Consider the following 24,663-nt stretch of genomic DNA (forward strand, 5'->3'; position numbering starts at 1 on the left):
ATGTTTAGCAATCAAAAAATTCCCCAGAGTCCAGCCCTTCTGATATCCAACATCCACCAATACATTTTTCCTTATATTTATACTTAAAAAATACATAATGCATGTATCTTTCTTACAACTGAAAAATCACTCAATTCTTCCATTTTAGAAGACAACCCAAAGTCTAATATTAGTTACATTTTCCAGATTTAAGTCCAGTGGGTTGTTCTTCCGTCTTGATATTATTCAGTCTGTGGACTAACTGTAAAGTTACCTGCCACCATCACATCCTAAATAAAATAGCAGGGTAAAGGAAAAGGAAAGAATCAGAAAGCTAGTTAAACTTGTAAATATATAAATGACCCAGCAAGGAATGAGATTATAGAGGCTACAGACCTTATTTCTGAAACTGATTCTGAGGCCCTGAATCTATTTCAACCCTAAATCTTTGAGGAAACATTATTTTCGCACACTCTTAGAAAGCACCTGACTTTCATTCCAGGCCTTGAGCCCAGAATTTAGGAATTTAAGTATGTTACCTTCTTTCTTTAAGCAGTCTAGTGCCATTAAAAGTAGTCACCTACCCCACAGTTCTTCATGCTGATTTTACTGTTCTCCAAGAGCGGAAACCAGATTTCTCAAAGCCTTGCTTTCACGGACACTTAATGAAATGATCATATGATTTTTCTCCTTTCATCTCTTAATGTAGTGAATAGCATTATTTTTCAGACGTTAACCGATCTTACATTCCTGAAATAAATCCAAGTGGTGTGATGCATTACCCTTTTCATATTTGACTGGACTTGGTTTGCTAATATTCATTTGCATCTCTCTAGATGATGAAAATTGGCCCCTTTCCCTTTCTCCCATTATTTTTGCTGATATTTGATATTCAATATAATACTAGCATCATAAAATGAGTTGAGGAGTGTTTCCTATTTTTTCTGTATTCTCAGATAGTTTGCAAAAGACTGGAATTTTTAATTTCCTGAATATTTGGTAAAAATTGCTGTTAAAATTATCTGGATCTGAAGTTTTATTTGTAGGAAGATTTTAAACTATTACTTTAATTACTTTATCCATATGAGACTATTCAGGTTTTCTGTTTATTTTTGAGCAAGTGTTGATAAGTTATATTTTTCTAGGAATTTGTTCATTTCTTCCAAGTTTTCAAATTTATTGGCATAAAATTGTTCATTATTCTCCTTATCTTTTTAGCAGCATCTATAGTGATGTCTCTCCTTTTTTATTCTGATAGTATTTGAGAGCTCTCCCTCCCTCATTTTAATTTTTGATTAGTCTCACCATTTTAGTTAATTTAATTAAGCTTTTCAAGGTACCAACTTTTGGCTGTGTTTATCTTCTCTATTACATGTTCGTTTAATATTTTATTAATTTTACCTCTTTATTATCTTATTCCTTCTATTTTCTTTTTCTTTTTTTAATATGTGTAGCTCCCCTTCTAGTTTTTATTTTATTTTTTGGCCATGCCACCGGACTTGTGGGATCTTAGTTCTCCGACCAGGGATAGAACCCGCGCCCCCTGCATTGGAAGCATGCAGTTTTAACCACTGGACCGCCAGGGAAGTCCCCCTCCTATTTTCTTTGGACCTATTTTATTTTTTTTGCCAAACTTCTTAAGCTATATCTTAATTAATTAGTGTTTAGGCTTTCATCTTTTTTTAAAAATTGAAGTATAGTTGATTTACAATATTGTGTTAGTTTCAGGCGTACAGCAAAATGATTCTGTTATATATATTATTTTTTCAGATTACTTTTCATTATAAGTTATTACAAGATATTGAATACTATTCCCTGTGTTATATAGTAAATCCTCGTTGTTTATTTATTTTATATATGGTAGTGTGTATCTGTTAATTCCATACCCCCAAATTATCCCCCTCCCTCCCTTTCCCTTTTGGTAACCCTAAGTTTGTTTTCTATGCCTGTGAGTTTGTTTCTGTTCTGTAAATAGATTCATTTGTATTATTTTTTAGATTCCACATATAAGTGATATCGTATAATATCAATATTTGTCTTTCTCTGTCCAACTTATTTCACTTAGTATGATAATCTCTAGGTCCATGCATGTTGCTGCAAATGGCATTATGTCATTCTTTTTTTATGGCTGAGTAATAGTCCATTGTGTATATATACCACTTCTTTATCCTGTTTATCCTTTATCCTGTTACCTGTTGATGGGCATTTAGGTTGCTTCCATGTCTTGGCTATTGTAAATAGTGCTGCTATAAACACTGGGGTGCAGGTATCTTTTTGATTTAGAGTTTTTGTCTTTTCTGAATATATGCCCAGGAGTGGGATTGCTGGATCATATGATAGCTCTATTTTTAGTTTTTTTAGGAACCTCCATACTGTTCTCCATAGTGGCTGTACCAATTTACATTCCCACCAACAGTGTAGGAGGGTTCCCTTTTCTCTAGCATTTATTATTTGTAGACTTTTTGACAATAGCCATTCTGACCTGTGTGCGGTGCATTATAGTTTTGCTTTGCATTTCTCTAATATTTAGTGATGCTGAGCATCTTTTCATGTGCCTGTTGGCCAACTGTATGTTTTCTTTGGAGAAATGTCTATTTAGGTCTTCTGTGCATTTTTTGATTGGGATGTTTGTTTTTTGATATTGAGTTGTATAAGCTGTTTCTATATTTTGGAAATTAACCCCGTGTTGGGTGCATCATTTGCAAATATTTTCTCCCAATCCATAGGCTGTTTTTTCATTTTTTTTAATGGTTTCCTTTGCTTGCAAAAGCTTTTAAGTTTGATTAGGTCCCATTTGCTTATTTTTGCTTTTATATCTTTTGCCTTGGGAGACAGATCTAAGAAAATATTGCTACGATTTATGTCAGAGAATGTTTTTAGGCTTTCATCTTTTTTAATGTAAACATTTAAGGCTCTAAGTTTCCTTCCAAGTATATATTCTAGTTGCATTTCACAGGCTTTGATATGAAATATTTTTATTATTGTTTTCTTCTAAATACTTTTAGCTTCCTTTATGATTTAATTTTAGGTTTTGAATTATTTAGTGGTGCCTTTCTTAACACCCAAATGTGTGTGTGTGTGTGTGTGTGTAAATTCATCTTGTTATTGATATCTAGCTTAATATAATTGTGGCCAGAGAGTGCATTCCAATTGGTTTCAATCCTGTGAAATTTTGCTTCAGTCACTGATTCATCTATTCAAAATGTTTATTCAGTGTCTACTATGTGCCAAGCACTGTTAAAGATACCAAGAATTCAGCAATGAATAAAACAGATCAAAATCCCTGTCCTTATTAGTTCTATTGGGTGATGCAGACAATAAACAAACATGATTATTAAGTAAAATATAGTGTATTAGTGATGGAGTGCTAAGAAAAAATACAATAGGGACGCGACTTCCCTGGTGGCGCAGTGGTTAAGAATCTGCCTGCCAATGCAAGGGACGCGGGTTTGAGCCCTGGTCCGGGAAGATCCCACATGCTGCAGAGCAACTAAGCCCATGCGCCACAACTACTGAGCCTGTGTCCTAGAGCCCGAGAGACACAACTACTGAAGCCCGCGTGCCACAACTACTGAAGCCCACACGCCTAGAGCCCATGCTCCGCAACAAGAGAAGCCACTGCAATGAGTAGCCTGTGCACCGCAGCCAAGAGTAACCCCTGCTCGCCGCAATTAGAGAAAGCCTGCGCGCAGCAACGAAGACCCAACGCAGCCAAATAAATCAATAAATTAATCAATCAATAAAAAAAATACAATAGGGAAAGGTATTTTAAAATGTGTTTAAACTTTTTATTTTATATAGAAGGGTCAGCTAAGGCCTAACTTCAGGTGACATGTAAGACTTAAAGGAAGTGAAAGGAGAGCTATGCAAAAACCTAGAGAAAGAACAATTTCAGTGGCCCTGAGGTAAACACGTTCCTGCTTATTCAGGGAACATCAAGGAGATCATTGTAGTGAGAGCAGAATGAGCGAGGGAAATCAGAAGCAGCGATTAGAGAGAAAATGGGGGACTAGATCATGTAGGGCCTTGTGGTAAACAGAATAACGCCCCCTCCCCCACCAAAGATGCCCACCTCCTAATCCCTAGAACCCGTGGATATGTTACCTTACATGGCAAAGGGGAATTATGGTTGCAGATGAGGTTAAGGTCATTCTTCAACTGACTTGGAGATGAGGAGATTATCCTGGATTATCCAAGCAGGCCCACTGTAATCACAAGGGTCCTTCAGTGTGGAAGGAGGCAGGAGAGAGAGTCAGCGAGATGGCAGTGGGAGAAGGTCTATGTTGATGGCTCTGAAGATGGAGGAAGGGGGCCGTGAGCCAAGGAAAATAGGTGGGCTCTTGAAGCGAAGAAGGAAAGGAACACAGCCCCGTTGCCCTCTTGAGATGAGATGATTGCCTAATGACACTTTGGACTTTTGACCTCAGAGCTATAAGATAATAAATCTGTTTCATTTTATGCCATTACGTTTGTAGTGACTTGTTACAGCAGCAATCGGAATCTAATACAAGCCCTTTAGTTTATAGCAAGGACTTACACTTTCACTCTGAGATGGGAAGCCATTGTAAGGACTTGGGCTGAGGAGTGACCTGATCTGACCTAACAGGATCATTCTGGATGCTGTGTTGAGAATAGAACATACAAGAAGGATTCCTTCCTTCTTCTAGATTTTAGCTTGACTTTTCCATATTTTGTTGAGAGCTCATCAATTCATTTAAGATTGAAAAAATAATTTCACAATTTTTGTTAAGTCAAGGTCTCTCATCTATTTTGTTGTCAGAAATGAAAGTCTGATGTATACTCTAAACTTCTATGAAAAACTCATCAAATTTGAAAAAAATAAGAAAATTGATTGCCAATACCCCAGTATATAGAATCAAGTAACAGAGTTTGAAGCAGATTAATTTAGATTAGTGAAAACTGGTAGAGACTTTGAAGAATACTTTAAAATTATTTTCCTTATAAGAAAGAGAATACAAAAAAATTTCAGGTGACATAAAATGCTTCTTATGCTATTGCCCTTTCAAGTCCTAAAAAACATAGTGGTGCCATTTTAAATTTGCCATTAGAATAAATTCAAAAGCACTTAGTTACACTGGGCCCTGCTCAGAGAATAACTTTGCCTAAAAATAAATGTGTTCATAATGACATGGTTTCAAGGAAAAGAGCAAACTTCTCCCAAAATGAATGAAGATGTGAAACTTCACTTAGCAATATTCACAATGGTGATAGGGATTGGGCTATGGTGAGGGGAATGGAGATGCTGTTTACTTTTGCGTAAATCTTGTCTAGCAAGAGTTACCAGAGGAATAGGCAGAAACAGATATAGGAAAGACTAAGCTGTCAATATATCTAGGTTACAAATTGATCCAAAATTTGAGAAGGATGTTTTAAAATATTAAATGATCTATTTATGTCTTAACATACAATAAACGCTTATTAGTCTGCTTGTTGCTTTACTCTAATGATTCCACTATTATCTTCTCTACTCCTTTATTATTATTTTAGAGACCTTATTGCCTCTGCACAAAGGGGAAGAGGGAAGAATTCCTCTCAAGTTCTACTTTTAAAAGGATCAGGCTCATAAAAGAAACAAAATAATGCCATTTGCAGCAACATGGATGGACCTAGATATTCTCATACTGAGTGAAGTAAGTCGGAGAAAGACAAATATCATATGATATTGCTTATATGTGGTATCTAAAAAAAGGTACAAATATTTACATATTAAAGAATTAAATATTTATCTCTTATTTACAAAACAGAAATAGAATCACAGATGTAGAAACAAACTTATGGTTATCAGAGGGGAAAGCAGTGGGGGGGATAAATTGGGATATTGGGACTGACATATACACACCACTATATATAAAATAGATAAGGACCTACTGTATAGCACAAGGAACTCTTCTCAGTACTCTGTAATGGCCTATATGGGAAAAGAATCTAAAAAAGAGTGGATATATGTATATGTATAACTGATTCACTTTGCTGTATAGCAGAAACTCACACAACATTGTAAATCATCTATACTCCAATAAATTTTTTTTTTTAAACCAAAAAGAAAAAGCACCAGGCTCTGCTCTAGACTATACATGGTTCTAAGCAGCTAGGTTAAAATAGTTACAGAATGAGTTACTGGCTCAAACAAGGATCAAAAAGATATTTTCTAACTTTATGAATGATGTTCTTATAAAACATTCCATAGACAAACATTCTCAAAAACATAAATTAACCTTTAATTATATACATGAATGGAGAGGGATAGGTGGTATTAATAATTTAAAATAGCTAATTAAAATAATTTATATTTAGCTTTGGAAAGCCTTATGATTCCATCCACAGGTTTTCTTTCCTAATTATGTTTCTCCTAAGCTGATCATAAATTTAATTTTCCATTCTTGAACGCAGAGTAACTGATTGTGGAAAGAGATGGGTCCAGCATTTTGATGGGTGGAGGAGAGAAGCTGGTCTAGAACTAAAATTTGAATTTGGATAATTCCTATTTAAATATTGAGAAGTTGACTGTATTGTCAGGTCATCAGTGTTTTTGATCCAAAATTATTATTCACTATAACAGAGTCCCTTGTCCCAGTCGTTCCCCGCTCCTTGGTCAGGTAAGACAACTATAGCCTCCTCAGAGGTGAGAGTGGGGCTCATCTCATTCAAATTTTACAGCCACTTATGTGCTGGTGGGAGGTGGTGGTGGTGGGATGCTGGTGGGCTGGAGGTGGGATTAATGTTGGGGAGGCAATTGCAGTGTTCCCCACAGATAGCTTTAAGACACTTGGATATAAATTTCTTTAGATGTTGGTCTACAAAGAGATAAAAGAAAGACTTTGTGGTGTGGTTGAAAAAACTGTTGGGTTGGTTCCAGTTCTGCCCATTGGTACTTGCAATCCCTGAGATGTTCATTGATCTTTTTGAGACTCAGTGTCTTAGTGAGTGAAGAGGGGGTAATACTATTTGCCTTACTTACCCCCTGGGGTTGCTGTGAAGATCAAATCAGACAATATATGTGAAAGCTTTGACATTTATAAAGTATTATACAAATGAAAGATGTTGTCTGTTGCTTTACCACTCAGAATAATTGAGATTTAAAGAAAGCCTACTGTGGTCATAAGGCAGATTAGGATAAAAGAGTTGGTAAAACTCATTACTAATAAAAATTTTACTCAGAGTACATGCCTGAGGTATTAGCTCTGTGAATTAAATAGCACACTTTTTCTTTGTTTCCTGTGAGAGTGTCCTTTTGGGTGCCTCTGTGTACAGCGCTTGGAGTTTCCAGTACTCCGATCTGCTTCCTTTGAGTCAGCCATCTACCATCTGCCCCATGTTTCTGGGCAGCCAGATTGCCTCCTGAAATCTGATCATCCCCAGTCTCCCTTCAGAAGCCACACTTCTTTTTCAATTAGAAGGACTGCTCCACCAAACTGTGAGCACTCTGTCCTCTTAATAACTCACTAGCTCCTGTCCGGCAAGGCAGAAGTACACTATGGTGACAAAGAGGCAGGACAGCTCTCTTTCTCTGCTGATTCATAACATTGTAGATATATCCCAAGTGTAACTGGAAGCTATTTAAGGGTGCGGATCATATACTGATATTTTACATTTCACCTTCAACCCAGTGCCTTACACAGTGTAGATACTCAGTAAATATTTGCTGAATTGACTTGCTAAGAAGTATATCAGGGAACTTGCTTTATGAAGGCTTTTAAGCCTAGATTATTAGGTTATTTATTTAATTATAGAATCAATATTCTATCTCTATATTTAAATCTGGGATTATAGTGAAGCAAAGTCCTGCTCGGAGTAACACCTTGCTTCTCTCCTTATATTACTTGCTCTTATACCGTGCTTGTGGCTGGGTTAGAAGGCAGGAATATGTACAAGACAAAGTAAGGAACTGGATTGGTTGGAGAAAAAGAATATATAGTCCTTACTCTGGAATTTAAAAGAATGAGAATGATCCCAGTGATGAAATACTTGAAATATTAAACTTCTGTTAATATCAAAAAAAAATTCTATACTGTCATATCACTCTTTTCTTGCCATTAGAGAGGTCTGGTAAGGGATTCTAGCAAATTGGAAGTAGTCAGCAAAGTTGAAGCATTTAAAATTCATAATCAAACTATCTTTTCAGGGTATTGTTGTTAAAGGGGATTGATGTTTCTTAATGTGGTTTCTTTTTTAACTTCAAATTATAACAGCAACATTTTCAAAAAAAGAAAAAGTGCATCCATAATTCCATCATCCTGATACTATTTTAATTTTTGCCTATGTCTCCCAATCTTTGTCCAAATGTATAGATGTTTTATATATTTGTCTTTCTCCCATGCGTGCCATTTTCACTTCTGCGTTGCCCTGGGAGGATTGTACCTGCCAGATGGGGGCTCAGAATTTCTGAATGGCTCCAAGAATTCTAATCTATGCTGCTGTAGAAATTGACCAGAACGGTCTGACATTACCGGGGGAGATAATGTCCTCAAATCTAGAAGGACTGGGTGGGAGGCTGAAGTAGAATGGGACTATGGGCTTTAAGAAAGAGAGCAGGAACCTCATTGGAAAAGGAATGAAGATTAGGTTTTATAAGGAAAGATGTAGGTAGATATTTAAGTAAAATAATTTCAGATGCCATGAAGGTCTCTCTTCCCATCCAACCAAAGCAAGCAAGAAAGAAAAAATAGAAACCCAACCAAAGTAATCAATCACCACAATAAAAGCATCTCTATTTAACATTAAAATAAAAGCATTACTAGTTAACAAATACTTGAAATTAGTTTAAGAAAGCGATAGGGTTTAAAAGAAAAAATTTTAAATATTGTAAGTTGATATAAGTTTTACTAAAGGGTCAAGAGAGGGTGGTCTTTGATAGGAATTGGGAGTTAGGGGCATGCTACAGCCCCTACGCTCTTTTCAAGGAAGAAACGGTAGTCGGAAAAATAAAAGGTATAGGACAAACCTCATCGAGTCTTAATTTTGCTAGAGTCAGGTTTTTTTGGGTTACTTAGGGTACAGAAGAAACGATTGAGAGAAAGTGAAACGGCCAAATAGAAATCATCTGAAAACTGCGATAGAAAAGAATCTTGCGTCTTCGGACGCAGGTCGTGGTGAACTGCCTTGTGGAGCTCTCTGGCGCTCAGGACTGTCACCGCCGGTCTGGGGAGTGGTTCAGGGCAGGGGAGGGGCCCTGGCTGCGGACGAGGAGGATGCCCGCCTTCGGTCCCCAGCGCTCGTGGAGGTGTGCTGGGAGCGCGCGGCCCCGCGCACAGGTGGCCAGGGCCGCGCCAGCTGCGCGCCGCGCTCGCTCAGCGGGTGGGCCGCCAGGCGTCGCGCTGGAGCCGCGGTTGCCGGGGAGACCAAGCGGGGCGAGTGGGCGGCGCGGAGCCGAGCTGTACCCGGGCTGCCGCCCGAGTAGCCGGGCGAGAGTTGTGGGGAGTGGCTCCCCGGGCGGCGCGAGGGGCCGGCGGGTCCTGGGGCAGCGCGAGGTGGCGGTGGAGCCGCGGGGCAAGGCCGGCGAGCCCGGGTCGCGCCTGGTCGCAGCTCAGCCTCCCCGGAGCCGGACGGCGCGGGTGCCGCACTTGCCTCGTTTGCGGGTCCCACAGTCCCAGCCCCGCCGGGCGGTCTGCGGCCGGGCGGCGGGTCTGGGAGGTCCGGGCTGCCCCGAGAGCTCAGAGAGCCCGGCCCGCTCCTCCGCTGCCGCGACGAGGAGCCGGGCGGGCGGCGGGCGCGCTCCCCGCGGCCCCGGAATGACTTGTCGGGGCTCCCCTCTGGCGCCTTTGCTGCTCCTCTCTCTGCACGGTGAGTAGCCCTCCCCTCCCCTCCCGGTGGGGCCTGGCGGGGCTGGCGGGCCGGGGGAGGCTGCCTGCGACGCAGACAGCCTTCTCGCCAGGGCCGGTCTTCGGAGCCCAACTTTCTCGGGGGCCATATTCGTTGCTGTCGGCCGAGGCTCCCGCGCCCACGCGGCGGCTGCTGCCCAGCCGCCCCGGTCCCCTCCCCCCGCACGGCTCAGGTGTTCCGATCCAGAGGTAACTACGCCCACCACGCGGTTACCGCCGGTCCTGAACACGGCGCTGACTCCGACCCCGCTCTTTGCCCTTTATAGACAACGAACTCCCTTACTTACTGGGTCCAGGGAGAAACGGGATTTAGAATCGTTTCCGTTGTCAGGCGGCTGCAGGAAAACTGGAGATGCTTTTAAAATAATTTGGAAAACTTTAAATTGTAGCTTTCCCCAAACCTTTAACGAGCATATGTAGGTTATGACGGAAAATGTGGTCTTTATTTTAAAAAATAACTGCAGTGTGCTACACTAGATTAGAAAACAAGAATTTATTTTTTTTTATAGTCTAGCTTCTTCCCCAAGGGCTTTAAATCGACCTACAAAAATACATAGGACATAGCAACGTAAGAACAAAAGAAATAAACATGTTTAATTTTCTTATTAACTGTCTTTTAAAAAATCTATTTAAGTTTAATTTTCTAATTTCTACTTAATCTTTCTTATATTTTATTTTCTATGAATAGTCGTCATATTTAGATCCTGATTTTCATTTTATACACTGCCCTTTCTTTTTGTGAGTGTCCTGTCCTGTGGAATCAACTTTTCTGTTCCATTTAATTGATTGTTGAGATTTACTGAGATTTATTCTGAAGGCTTTTATTTAAAAAACAGGTTAACTGATTTATGGAGTATTGTGGTTAATACAGTTTCTTTCTGGAGATATCAGTATGTTTCCCATAATTTTAGTTGAACTGATAGTGTACCCATAGATCTTGAAGTAACCTAATTTTAGCCGACTTAAATTGTACAAATTCAATTTAAGGGGTCCGTAGGAGTAATAGAAGGAAATAATCAAAATTACAGATAACTTCTCTGGACTTCAGTAGGTTTATATTTAGTGATGATGTGTAGATAATAAAGTGACATCAGTATGTGCATTATGTAAACTTGTGCTTCTAAATTAATTTTGTCTGGTTACTACTTTGAGAGGACCAACATTTTTCTCTGTCCTACTTCCTTTAGGTATGAAATAAGATAGAGTAAATGGGCTTTTAAATAATCCCTTGGACATAACTGAAACTATTATAAATATTACTATAAGAACAACTGAAATATTTGGTAAAAAATTGGGTTGTTAACCTTTGTATATTACAATAAATGCCACCCTCTTCTTGTAAATAGCATTTGTGTATGGTTTGTTTTTGAATTGTTAGGCAATACTTTTAAAGAGTTGATGAAATTTGCAGAATCAGACTTACAAGGTCATCTGATGTGTTTCTTTGCCTTCAGCAGAACTATTCCTAAACCATACTAGGATGTTTTTAAAGACTTCCAAGGACATTTCAGCCTTCGTGGTAATCTATTCTGTAGAGGCACTTTTCACCCTCAAAAAATGTGTTCATTTGTTCAGCAAGTGTTTACTGAGTTCCCACTCTGGGCACTTGGGTGTCTGGTGGGGCAGGATGGTGGTGGAGGACAAAGATGCGCAAGAGTTTGTCCACAGCCTGTAAGGAGTCTGCGGTTTTAAAACAAGCTGTAAGCATGCACAAGAGATTTATGATACAAGGAGTATATGATGAGTGCCATTTTTTGTTGGTGATATCAAGGGAGACTTCATGGAAAAGTTTCCTTTTGATCTGGACTTTGAATGAGTAGAATTTGAATTGGCTGAGCTGAGAGAGTTTGGCTTTCCTAGCCAAAGGAAGAGCCTGGCTGTAGGATATGAAGTGGAAAGTGCAGGGGCATATTCTGGAAAGGCCAGGCTTGTAGCTGCTGGAGCAGGAGATGCATATGCGAGGCAGAAAGGGCTAAAAAGGTAGTAAAAGGATGGTAGAGAACGTTGAATACTGAGTTTGGGCTTTATTCAGTGGGCCATGGGTAGGCCACTGATACTGTTTCCGTAAGGTGGGGAGGGGATGAGGATGAACAGCTGTTGAGTGCCCAGCATAACGGTCTCCAGGAGGGTACCATGTCCTGACTGTGTTAAGTTCTTGAACCAGTCAATGGCAAAGTTGGAGTGAATGAACTAAGGCCCATTCCTAGGACTTGCAATGTGGAATGAGGGGGAAGAGTGGATATCGGGTGGAACAAAGTTGGTTCCATTATGAAGGGAGAAAAGGGAAATGGATGCTAGATAAATAACCATTATAGCAGTGGCCACTACAATGGGAGAATGCACCAAAGGTAGAAATGGACTTTTAAATTTTTGAGAGAAAATGGTTGTCAAGAAATTTCTGTTTTAATTTCTGTGGAGTAACTTCAAAGGGAATTTGAATTGAAAAGTTTACTTCTGTATAGTTCTACCAGTGGGTTAGATATATCTAAAGCATTTCTTGTATTACTTATGATTCCTTGAAATAGCAGGTAACCTTCCAGAATCTGAGAAAAATATATAAAAGATGACATAAAATGAAAAGAATTATGAGCTCTGATTGTTAGCATTATGAAAAATTTATTGTAAACTCCCATTTCTTATATCTAACTTTAATTATGGAACTGTTTTGGAAGGATTCACTTTTTATAAAAATTTGTAGTTTGACCTACATGAAAGGTGACAGCCACTGGATGAAAATTTTAGAGAAATTAAGTTCAGTATTCAACATGGACTACTCAGGAAGCAATTTAAATATTAAATCACCAAGCGCTTTAAAAATGTTATGCTTAGAACTGTTGTCAGACCCAAGGTAATGATGCAGTGGATAAAGACTTTTTCCCCACAGTAACAGTATGTGGCACATTTTCAAATGTGTTTTCACACTTCGATAGTGGAAGCATTTATAATGAAAATTCTCATTTGAATCTTTGTACTTAAGCCATGTGATTTAGTGTCAAACAAGGTGATGTGCTGGTACGTAAGATTCTTTAGTTGCTCTGAGTTATACAGAACACCGGTGTGGAAGTGAAAGTTGGGAAAATTGTGGCGTTCCCCTAATTTCTCATCTAGAACTGGACTATTTAGAATAGGGATTCTGAATCTATTGTTATCTACACCAGTGGTACCAGTTTACATGTTAGGCAGTTTGAGGTAGGATTGCTGACTTTCTTGTAGTCTGATGACCTCAAGTGAACACTGACCCCTCAATTTCCTCCTCCTTTGTTTGATGAGGACTCCCTGGCCCTTACACATCCAACCCGTGTTCTGAGGGCAGCCTCAGACCATCTGGAGGCTCTGAAATCCTCCCTTGATCGTACTTTGAGAGAAGCTAGTTTAAGAGACGTTGTCAGTTCTTGGGTGATATTCAAAATGCCATCTGATTTGAGCTGATTTTGGTCTTAAAAGTGGAAAGTTCATTAGTTTACTTATTAGTTAAGCTGATCTTACTAAACTGGAAGGATTTCTTCCTGTTAAAGTTTGGGTAATTGATTTCCTCTGTACCTGGTTTCCTACCATGTAAGAAAGAGACTGTAGTAGTAGTTTCCCTCTGTGATGGTTTTAAAATTTCAGAAATGTGAAGTCAGTCAGTGTTTCCTAATTTTACAAATGGTGGGCTCAGTCATTGATCTGATACCAGTTCATCATTAGCATTATTGGGTACTACATAGGTGCTATATGGTGTGGCTCTGCCTCACTCATGTGTTATAGGAAGGTCACATTTTCATAAATATCATTAATTTTTAATTTTTATAGAACAGTATTAAACCAATGCAATTTGCCAATGTGAACAAGAAGTCTATTCAATAAAAAATTCTTAGAAGTTGTCTACTTACTGGTTTCATTTATCATTTTCATCTTGGGAGAGGTAACAAACTGACAAGGTTAGATGCACACTTTTATTTAGAAAAGCATTGTGGGTAAAGAAGTTGAGATCCCAGAAGCGCTGAGTTCAGGAAGTTCTTGTACCACAGAACGTTTTTTTGGAAGAATCTTCAGAGAATTAGGTTAACATTAATGGCTAATAACGATAGTGGATCAGGATTTAGGGTTGCGATAGATGGTTAAAGTATAATAGCTTTGTGGGATTGGAAATTCAATATTGTTTTTTCATGGAGGGTCACAACTATGTAATAACACAATCTGACATTGTGAATGTAACTCTAATGTAATGGGCCCACTTCTGGGCCATTCTTAAAACACTCATTAATCCAAATTTTTTTTAAAAAATGAAAAAAAGTTTAAAATTCCATCAGAATCTGTTGAAGATCACACCAGTGGAAGCTTAAGAAATGTTCAAATTTAGAGTTTGAACTTTATCCACCTTTGCCCAAAGTCTCCCTGTTCGCAGCAGTAGCTCGTGTAAACTCTGTTCTCTCACTCCTGTTTTCTCATTAATGTTGATTCTTTTCTCTCCTTGTCCTCCCCTTCCGTTTTGGAGATTGTTACGTTCTTTTAGTAGCATCAGATTCTTCCCAGGTAAATAAATCTAGCCAGTCATAGCTCCTTCCAGTTATCCAGCTCTACCTATTCCAGGATTGACATTAAAAAACAAAACAAAACCCTGCAGCCAACCAGACAGAACCAGAAATCCCCTTAGAAGCTAGAATTGGTGGGGGTGTATGAGAGTGTGGACATAGTTCTATGCTAACAGTTTCCCCTTGTTCCATGAGGTTAACTTTATGATATAATTATGAGTGTGTATATATGTATGTATGTATGTGTGTACATTTTCCCTAAAAGACAGTACCATGCCTGGCACAGAATAAGTGCTCAGTAGATAATTGTGACTGAATGAGTGAGTGGTTACAAAAACAGGTGGTACTCCCGTGTGCTTGGAGTACCTGAAAAGAATGCTTTTTTTTCTTTTAAAGAAAAAGAGAATTTCATTAAAATTTTCTTTAAGGATTTGGTTTGACTGTCAGCTTCAACTAATCTTTAAACCTTGCTGTATGTTTTGTGGAATAGAGGTGATAGAGTTCTATTTTCATAGTCTTTTCAAATTCTATGATTTTAGAAGTTTATTTAGAAATGCTGTATTCACATATCTTTTAAAATTGACTCTTAGCTTATCTTTAATCCTAAAACTTTGAAGGTGTCCATCTTGAGATATTTTTTTCCTAAGGAATTTCTGAAGGTTTTGCTCCATGTAGTGAAGAATGATGTTGGACTTTTGGGAATTGATTTAGAACCTCGAAGTTTCCCATTTACGTCACTGGTATTCTTAGTCCTGAGGGCCTGTGTGTTAGAACTAGTCTCCCAAGAATGGAGATAATTAATTAAAATCACTCCTCATGTGGTCTAAGCCCTCTCTCCTCCTCCCCACATCATGTGTATAAAGTACTAGAGAAGCTTTTTTAGAAATAGGAGCATTGACTCAGTCAGCCTCATGTGGGTGGCGTTATAACCTCCTCCTGGTGGAGATTGCTAGTTGTCTTCCCCGCCCATTCCCTTTCCGTCCTTTGAAGGCTATGTATTTCCAGCCATAGTTTCTTCCAGCTGTGATTCATTCCTTTATGGACCATCCTCTCAGTCTGCAGTGATGTTTATAGCTCTCAAAATGTCCAAAATCTTCTACTAATCATAACTGCAACCTCAACAGTGTGCTTGCAGATGCCTTAAGTATCATCATCATTTATTTTTATTTTTTTTAACATCTTTATTGGGGTATAATTGCTTTACAATGGTGTGTTAGTTTCTGCTTTATAACAAAGTGAATCAGCTATACATATACATATATCCCCATATCTCCTCCCTCTTGCATCTCCCTCCCATCCTCCCTATCCCACCCCTCTAGGTGGTCACAAAGCACCGAGCTGATCTCCCTGTGCTATGCGACTGCTTCCCACTAGCTATCTATTTTACATTTGGTAGTGTATATATGTCCATGCCACTCTCTCACTTCGTCCCAGCTTACCCTTCCCCCTCACCGTGTCCTCAAGTCCATTCTCTACATCTTGTGTCTTTATTCCTGTCCTGTCCCTAGGTTCTTCAGAACCATTTTTTTTCTAGATTCCATATATGTGTGTTAGCATACAGTATTTGTTTTTCTCTTTCTGACTTACTTCACTCTGTATGACAGACTCTAGGTCCGCTCACCTCACTAAAAATAACTCAATTTCGTTTCTTTTTATGGCTGAGTAATATTCCATTGTATATATGTGCCACATCTTCTTTATCCATTCATCTGTCGGTGGACACTTAGGTTGCTTCCATGTCCTGACTATTGTAAATAGTGCTGCAGTGAACATTGTGGTACATGACTCTTTTTGAATTGTGGTTTTCTCAGGGTATATGCCCAGTAGTGGGATTGCTGGGTCGTATGGTAGTTCTATTTTTAGTTTTTTAAGGAACCTCCATACTATTCTCCATAGTGACTGTATCAATTTACATTCCCACCAACAGTACAAGAGGGTACCCTTTTCTCCACACCCTCTCTAGCATTTATTGTTTGTAGATTTTTGGATGATGGCCATTCTGACTGGTGTGAGGTGATACCTCATTGTAGTTTTGATTTGCATTTCTCTAATGATTAGTGATGTTGAGCATCCTTTCATGTGTTTGTTGGCAATCATATATCTTCTTTGGAGAAATGTCTATTTAGGTCTTCCACCCATTTTTGGATTGGGTTGTTTGTTTTCTTGATATTGAGCTACATGAGCTGCTTGTAAATTTTAGAGATTAATCCTTTGTCAGTTGCTTCATTTGCAAATATTTTCTCCCATTCTGAGGGTTGTCTTTTTGTCTTGTTTATGTTTTCCTTTGCTGTGCAAAAGCTTTTAAGTTTTATTAGGTCCCATTTGTTTATTTTTGTTTTTATTTCCATTTCTCTAGGAGGTGGGTCAAAAAGGATCTTGCTGTGATTTATGTCATAAGGTGTTCTGCCTATGTTTTCCTCTAAGAGTTTTATAGTGTCTGGCCTTACATTTAGGTCTTTAATCCATTTTGAGTTTATTTTTGTGTATGGTGTTAGGGAGTGTTCTAATTTCATTCTTTTACATGTAGCTGTCCAGTTTTCCCAGCACCACTTATTGAAGAGGCTGACTTTTCTCCATTGTATATTCCTGCCTCCTTTATCAAAAATAAGGTGACCATATGTGCGTGGGTTTATCTCTGGGCTTTCTATCCTGTTCCATTGATCTATATTTCTGTTTTTGTGCCAGTACCATACTGTCTTGATAACTGTAGCTTTGTAGTATAGTCTGAAGTCTGGGAGCCTGATTCCTCCAGCTCCGTTTTTCTTTCTCAAGATTGCTTTGGCTATTCGGGGTCTTTCGCATCATCATTTAAGTATCATCAATTTTAAGTATCATTATACTAATCTTTGTTTCTTTGGACCATGCCCATCACTATCAGTTATACAACTTTTAACAGCCCCTGTTGGTTAAGTTCATTTGCCAGAACACAAAATACATGGCAAAAAGAGAGGCTGAAGTGTAGTGAACATCGCTTGTTGCAGAACATATTCAAATCAGGCTAACATTTTATGCTTTCATTGGTTGAGAAAGTTTGTAATACAGTTCACTTATGCGTATTGCCCACGTATAAGTACAGATTGCTATACTTGCACTTGTTGGCCAAGACTTAAGGCAGTATGAAGAACACATGAAAAATGTGTTAACAGTACACTGCAAAGATTCTCAAACTTTTTGGCATTAAAGATTATTGGGACCTTAATGATTATAGAGGACCAGAAGAGCTTTTATTTATGTGGGTATGTCTATCAATATTTACCATATTAGAAACTAAAAGTGAGAAAATTTAAAAATATGTATTAATCAATTTAAAAACAACAATAATATATCCATTATATGTTGACATAGTATATTTCTATGACAAGTAAGAATTTTTCCAAAACCAAAAAATATGAGCAAGAAGAGTGGCATTGTTTTACATTTTTGGAAAACTCTTAAATGTCTGGCTCATTAGAAGACAGCTGGATTCTCCTATCTGCTTCTGTATTCAGTTTATTATGATGTGTTGTCTTGGTTTGGTTGAACTATATGAAGAATATCTGACCTCACACAACTATGTATTTGGAAAAGAAAGGAGTATTTTGATAGCATTTTTAGATAATTTTGGTTATTCTTCTTTGATATTCTACCAAAACACTTTAAGTGGTAGTATCTTAAAGACTGGTTGCAATGAAGAATCAGAAACCATATCAATAAACATTTCTTACTCCATTATATTAAAGTCCACTTTAATAGATATTAAATATTGTACTTTAAATGGATCTTTTACTCATGCGTGATTTTTTTGTAACATTATTCATTGATTATTCAGTTGAATAATTATTCGGTTCAATAATAATATTCGGAAAATATTGGTTCACTTATGCAGACCTTACAAATGTTGACATGTATTACATTTTATAAAATGTAAAAAAATAATCGCATGTTAATATCACCATTGATCTCACCAGACAGCCTTTAAGTATTGGGAAGCCATTAAGCTCACAATGGCAGATTCAAGCTTTCCAAATTTTAATATTTACTCAAATTTTATCTTTGGCAACAAACAGTTATCAGTTATTTCCCTTGAAGTGAGAGTCTTACTTTGTTCAATTTTGAGAAAATGTCATCCAGGTACCTAAGTCTGAATGATTAGTCTGTCAGTTGTTCTTTCAAGTACAAGTCCTGATCCATGGAAAAAGCGAATAGTTGAGTTAGCCTTGAGCTCCAGCGGCTGCCCCAGCGCTTCTCCTTGGGACACCATTTGGCTCTGGTAGCCACATATGGGATTCATGTTTCATTCTGCCTGTTCGGTCACACAGAATATTAGAAAAGGTCAAGATGTAATGAAACTGCTGTTGTTGCTTCACAAAGACATTTTTTAAAAACTGGTTTTCCTTTTTTAACTGTGAGAGCGTGACGGTGATGACTACAATAACTTCTCCCACGGTTTCGTGACAGTGGCTTGCCTTGTGCCAAGGCACCAGCAGTTTTACCCACCACTGCTTCTGCACCATCCGTGCAAATGTTAACTCAGGCAAAGAGGCAGATAACACTTTACCATTATTAAGAAAAAAGCTTTTACCTCATGGACTTTCTGACAGGATCTGGGAGACCCCCGTGGGTCCATGGACTAGACTTGAAATGCTGGTGTGCTGTAATGGGATGTTAGTTTCTTTTTTTTTGAAAAGTGTTTTAGACACAAATAGCCACACAATTATTCTATGTTATGGGGGATGGCATTAAATGGAGTATGCATACATTTAAAAAAATAAATAATAAACTCATTTAAAATTCTTTATTTTTGTATGATAATTTTTTAAATTATAAAAGTAACATATCCTAAAAATTCAGACAATGCAGCAGTGTTTAAGAATTGACTCAAACCCACCTCCACCCACCGAATTCTCTGCTTTTACTGTGCATTGTTCTGTGCATGTAATTTTTTTTAAAAAATAAATAATACCATAAATACTGTTCTGCAACTTATTTTTAAAACATAACAATTTAATATGGGTATGTTACCACATCTGTTACATGGATCTACCTCATTCTTTTTAGTGACCATTTAGTATTTCACAGCATGTATATACTGTAATTTATTTAGCTGTTTCCCCATTATTGGATATTTATGTTGTTTCTGATTTCTTGGTATTAATGATGTAGTAAACATCTTTGTACATATAACCTATAAATTTGTGTAGGTATTTTTGTAGTCTAGGTTGCCAAAAATGGAATTTTTTGGATGTACACATTTAGCATTTGGGGGGAGACAAGCACTGTGTAAAAGTTCATGGGTTTGTATAGTCAGACAGATTGGGTTTGAATTCCTGACTTATTTATTTGTTCTATGACTTTGGGAGTGTTATGATGTCCTGAGCTTGAGTCTGATTATCTTGTATCAGTGCTTTGAGAAGTACTAAATTAAATGAAATGACACATCTCTCAACTGTTTAGCATAGTGCCTGGCATACAGAAAATGCTTGGTTAGTAATAGTTACTGTTATAAGGATTGCTAAGCCCCAACTTGAGCCAGGAGGCAAGAGTTCTATCCAGGGTTGTCAATGGAGGTGTGACCTGGGACACATGATACAGCTCTGCAGGCCTGCTTTCATCTGCAAAATGAGGGATTAGGTAGGGTAATCTCCTCTTCTTTTCCAGTTCTGTGATCTCATGATTCTTTAACTTGGCTTCCAAGTATTGAGAATATTGGCAATAAAATAAGCTGGAGATAATATATGACTGGTGTTAACATATTTATAAAACTTTTGCTAGAATAGTTATATGACTTTCCTCTCCCTCTCCCCCATCAATATAATGAGACTTTATGGTGATATCTGTTCTAGGAATTAAAACCATCTTCATCTGTTGTAGAAACTTTATAAAAAGTGGTTTAAAATATAAAGAATTATATTTTAAAATTAATTTCTGTTCACTTTGACTCAGGCTATGTACATACATCTTTATTTTCTTAAATCCTTTATAGCATAGATAGGTATCGTATGTGTCAGGAGAGTGTCAGTTGTGAACAGGCTTTAAATGTGACAGAAAAACTTTTTACCACAATCACTGTATCCAGGTCCTTTAAATTGATTTTTAGGACCTTTCTCTGCTTTTATCTCATAATGACTTTTCTTGGTCTAAGCCAGGCATAGGTGTGAAAATTTATCTATACTGGGTTACATGGTGAATATAGACATTTTAGTAGTGCTGCTGTTGATTAAAGGTGAAAAGCCTGTGAGCTTTTAAAAAACAAAGAATTTTAGTCAGGGAGGTAGTGATAAAAGCTTTTAGTCAGGGAGGTAGTGATTAAAACTTTGGAGAGGTGTGGTCTTAATTCTGACGTATGTCATTGATAGTGTTTCCCAACTGTTCTTTGTGCATTTTCATGAAAGAGAATGTTTTTATACAAAGCCAGGTGGTCTCCCAAATGGACAGTTAGTCACATTGGCAGAACTTTCAAATTAATTCTGAGATTCATAAACTCACTGCGTACTGTGTTTTCTTGGTAAGTATGGTTTGTCTTCAGATCATTAAATTTTTCCTGAAACTAAAACACACTAGTAGAGAAGGTTCTTGAGGTTTGTACTCCAAAATAGTTATAGAAACTTAAATATGATTCATTTTCATGAAAATATTTTCTGAAAATGTGACTTTTAATTCTTCCTAATTCGTGATTTCATTGTCCTCAGAGCAAGACATGTTTCAGTTGCCCTTTGATATCTCCAGTTTCCGTGTTAACATTTGCACTTCTTTGGACAAATGAATTGTGCTCTTGCCTCCTCCCTCCCTGGTTACTTCGAATTCAGGGGGTTGAGTTGTCTTTCTCATTAATAAGAAAGTGCAATGTTGTGAGCCACTGGGAGCTGGACCAGTAAGGTCTCTTAGAGCCCTTTAATTCCATAATGTCCTTGATCTGATGAAGCCGCTCAGTAAATCTCTTCACAATTTCCACCACCAAGCCATCTGCCTGCATTGAAATAAATCAAATCTGCTTATTCCGTCAACGTCTAACGAATATTCTATAAACTGATGATGATGACCGTGAACACGAAAATAATTTGCAATCTTGAGCACTTCCTCTTGGATTCTCATCTCAGATTCTCTTGACATAGTGGAAGTCGGCCTGCCAGCTTTCTCGTTGACTTGAGAAAGAGGGTAATGCAGCCCTTTCCCCGACTCCTTGTGGTGTAGTTATCCCAGGTACAGTGAGTGCACTTCTTCAGCTTTTCCACATTCAGATTAAACTTCACAAAACCTTTACTTGCCTTTCTACTTCATATATGCTTGCTAATATGTAAACACACACATAGTTATCTAATTTTATATGTGGCAGTTTGCATATATACATGTGTGATGTGTGTGTATATATATATATACACACACACACATACACACGCATATATTTATAATTAAATCTCAGGCAGACTGATTTTATGTGTGGCCCAAGCTTCTGATGTTGTCCAGACTTTGGAGACTGTGGCAGTCATGCTGTACAAGTGCATGATCCCACGGCCTGTGCCTCGGCAAAAATAATTCATTTTTTTCACATCTGACACCACCGAATCTAAACCATTTCTTCTCAGCGTTCTTAATTTCTTGCTCTCCTTTCTTTCCTCACCACCTTCCTTAATTTATATCCTTATCATTTTAAGTTTACAGTATTCTGACAGTTTTCTAGCGGGTTTTTATTTCACCTTTCTTCTCTTTGATCCATCCTTTCTTCTCTGCCAGGTTGCTTTTCTGTCAAACACTGTTTTCATTATATCTCTCCCTTCCATCAACAGCAATAACAACTGCAAACTCTGAAAATCTTTAGTAGTTACTCAGCCTTTTCCTTTATGGAACTAAGTTTACAGTAGCTTCCCACTTTCTTCTGACATGTTCCTGCTGCCTTTCTAGAATTTATACGTTGTTCAGTCCACTGAAGAACGATGATATACAGGGTTATTTTTTGGATTATATTTCAAAGTTGCTAAACTTATTAGAAAAGAGAATAGTGACCAGGGCAGTGTAATGTACACAAAAATAGTGTAGAAATATTGAGGACTACTTAGTGAATTATCGTAAGTCATATACTTAGGTAACCACCATCTAGATCCAGTGGCGTGCATTGCCCACACCCAATAGCCCTGAAAGACCGTCTCAATCATCCTACCATTCCCTGCTCCCCGAAGGTAACCACTTTTTAAACAAAATGTTTTGAAGTATAGTTGATTTACAATGTTGTGTTCATTTCTGCCATACAGCAAAGTGATTCAGTTATGCACGCATATACGTTTTCATATTCTTTTCCATTATGGTTGATCACAGGATATGGAATATAGTTCCCTGTGCTATACAGTAGGACCATGTTGTTTATCCATCCCATATAGAATAGTTTGTATCTGTGAATCCCAAACTCCCAATCCTTCCCTCTCCCATCCCCCATCCCCCTTGGCAACCACAAGTCTGTTCTCTATGTCTGTGAGTCTGTTTCTGTTGTGTAGATATGTTCATTTGTGTCGTATTTTAGATTCCACATATAAATATCATATGGTATTTGTTTTTCTCTTTCTGACTTTGCTTAGTATGATGCTCTCTAGGTGCATCCATATTACTGCAAATGGCATGATTTCATTCCTTTTTATGGCTGAGTAACACTCCATTGTATCTATACCACGTCTTTTTTATCCATTTATCTGTCGATGGGCATTTAGGTTGTTTTCATGTCTTGGCTATTTTGAATAGTGCTGCTATGAACATAGGGTTGCATGTATTCTTAAAAATTATAGTTTTGTCTGAGAATATGCCTAGAAGTCGGATTGCTGGATCATATGGCAACCCTATTTTTAGTTTTTTGAGGAACCGCCATACTGTTTTGCATAGTGGCTGTATCAATTTATATTCCCACCAGAAGTGTAGGAGGGTTCCCTTTTCTCCATACCCTCTCCAGCATTTATTATTTGTAGACTTTTTAATGATGGCCATTCTGACTGGTGTGAGGTGGTACCTCATTGTAGTTTTGATTTGCATTTCTCTAATAATTAGTGATGGTGAGCATCTTTTCATGTGTTTATTGGCCATCTGTATGTCTTCTGTGGAGAAATGTCTGTTTAGGTCTTCTGCCCATTTTTTGATTGTTTCTTTTGTTATTGGGTTGCATGAGCTGTTTGTATATTTTGGAAATTAAGTCCTTGTTGGTCACATCATTTGCAAATATTTTCTCCGATTCCATAGGTTGTCTTTTCATTTTGTTTATGGTTTCCTTTGCTGTGCAAAAGCTTATAAATTTGATTAGGTCCCATTTGTTTATTTTTTGCTTTTATTTCTTTTTTTTTTAAATTTTATTTATTTATTTATTTATTTATTTATGGCTGTGTTGGGTCTTCGTTTCTGTGCTAGGGCTTTCTCTAGTTGTGGCAAGTGGGGGCCACTCTTCATCGTGGTGCGCGGGCCTCTCACTGTCGCAGCCTCTCTTGTTGCGGAGCACAGGCTCCAGATGCGCAGGCTCAGCAATTGTGGCTCATGGGCCTAGTCGCTCCGTGGCATGTGGGATCCTCCCAGACCAGGGCTCGAACCCATGTTCCCTGCACTGGCAGGCAGACTCCCAACCACTGCGCCACCAGGGAAGCCCCTATTTCTTTTTTTATTTTTTAAAATTAAAAAAAAAAAATTTATTTATTTATTTTTGGCTGAGTTGGGTCTTTGTTGCTGTGCGTGGGCTTTCTCTAGTCACGGCAAGTGGGGGCTACTCTTCGTTGCGGTGTGTGGGCTTCTCATTGCGGTGGCTTCTCTTGTTGTGGAGCATGGGCTCTAGGCGTGTGGGCTTCAGTAGTTGTGGCTCGTGGTCTCTAGAGTGCAGGCTCAGTAGTTGTGGCGCACTGGCTTAGTTGCTCCACGACATGTGGGATCTTACCGGACCAGGGCTCGAACCTGTGTTCCCTGCATTGGCAGGTGGATTCTTAACCACTGCGCCACCAGGGAAACCCTGCTTTTATTTCTATTGCCTTGGGAGACTGACAAAGGTAACCACTTTTTGACTTCTAATACCAGAAATTAGTTTGTTTTTGAAATTTATATAAATAGAATAATCCATATTCATTATGCATTCTTTTGTGTCTGGCTTTGAAAATTCAACGTTGTTTATGTGATTTATCCACGTTGCTATATGTAGCTATAATTTCTTCATCTTCATTACAGTATAGCATTTCAGTGTATGAATACACCATGGTATCGATTTATCCATCCTACTACTCATAGACATTTGGTGGTTTCTGGTTTTGGCCTATAATGAACAATGCTGCTGTGAACATTATGTGTCTTTTCACGCATAATCAGAGTTAGGTATATACCTAAGAAACAAATCGCATGTA

General features: G+C 38.2%; 1 protein-coding gene across 5 annotated transcripts in view; it reads left to right on the plus strand.

Moving 5' to 3' along the window:
- The window catches only part of IGSF11 (immunoglobulin superfamily member 11), a 195,591-nt gene that overhangs the window by 38,940 nt on the left and 131,988 nt on the right, over positions 1-24,663 (plus strand). Inside the window, exon 1 of one of the 5 annotated variants that reach the window (XM_068546709.1) lies at positions 9,724-9,780. The exons of 3 other annotated variants lie outside the window; for them this stretch is intronic. The gene's annotated coding sequence lies outside the window, so the exon portion shown is untranslated. Of the gene's footprint in view, positions 1-9,723; positions 9,781-24,663 lie in introns of those variants that run through there. One more of the 5 variants, XM_068546710.1, reaches the window with a different exon arrangement.

The sequence above is a fragment of the Eschrichtius robustus genome, chromosome 6 (assembly GCF_028021215.1).
Source record: "Eschrichtius robustus isolate mEscRob2 chromosome 6, mEscRob2.pri, whole genome shotgun sequence".
Taxonomy (NCBI): domain Eukaryota; kingdom Metazoa; phylum Chordata; class Mammalia; order Artiodactyla; family Eschrichtiidae; genus Eschrichtius; species Eschrichtius robustus.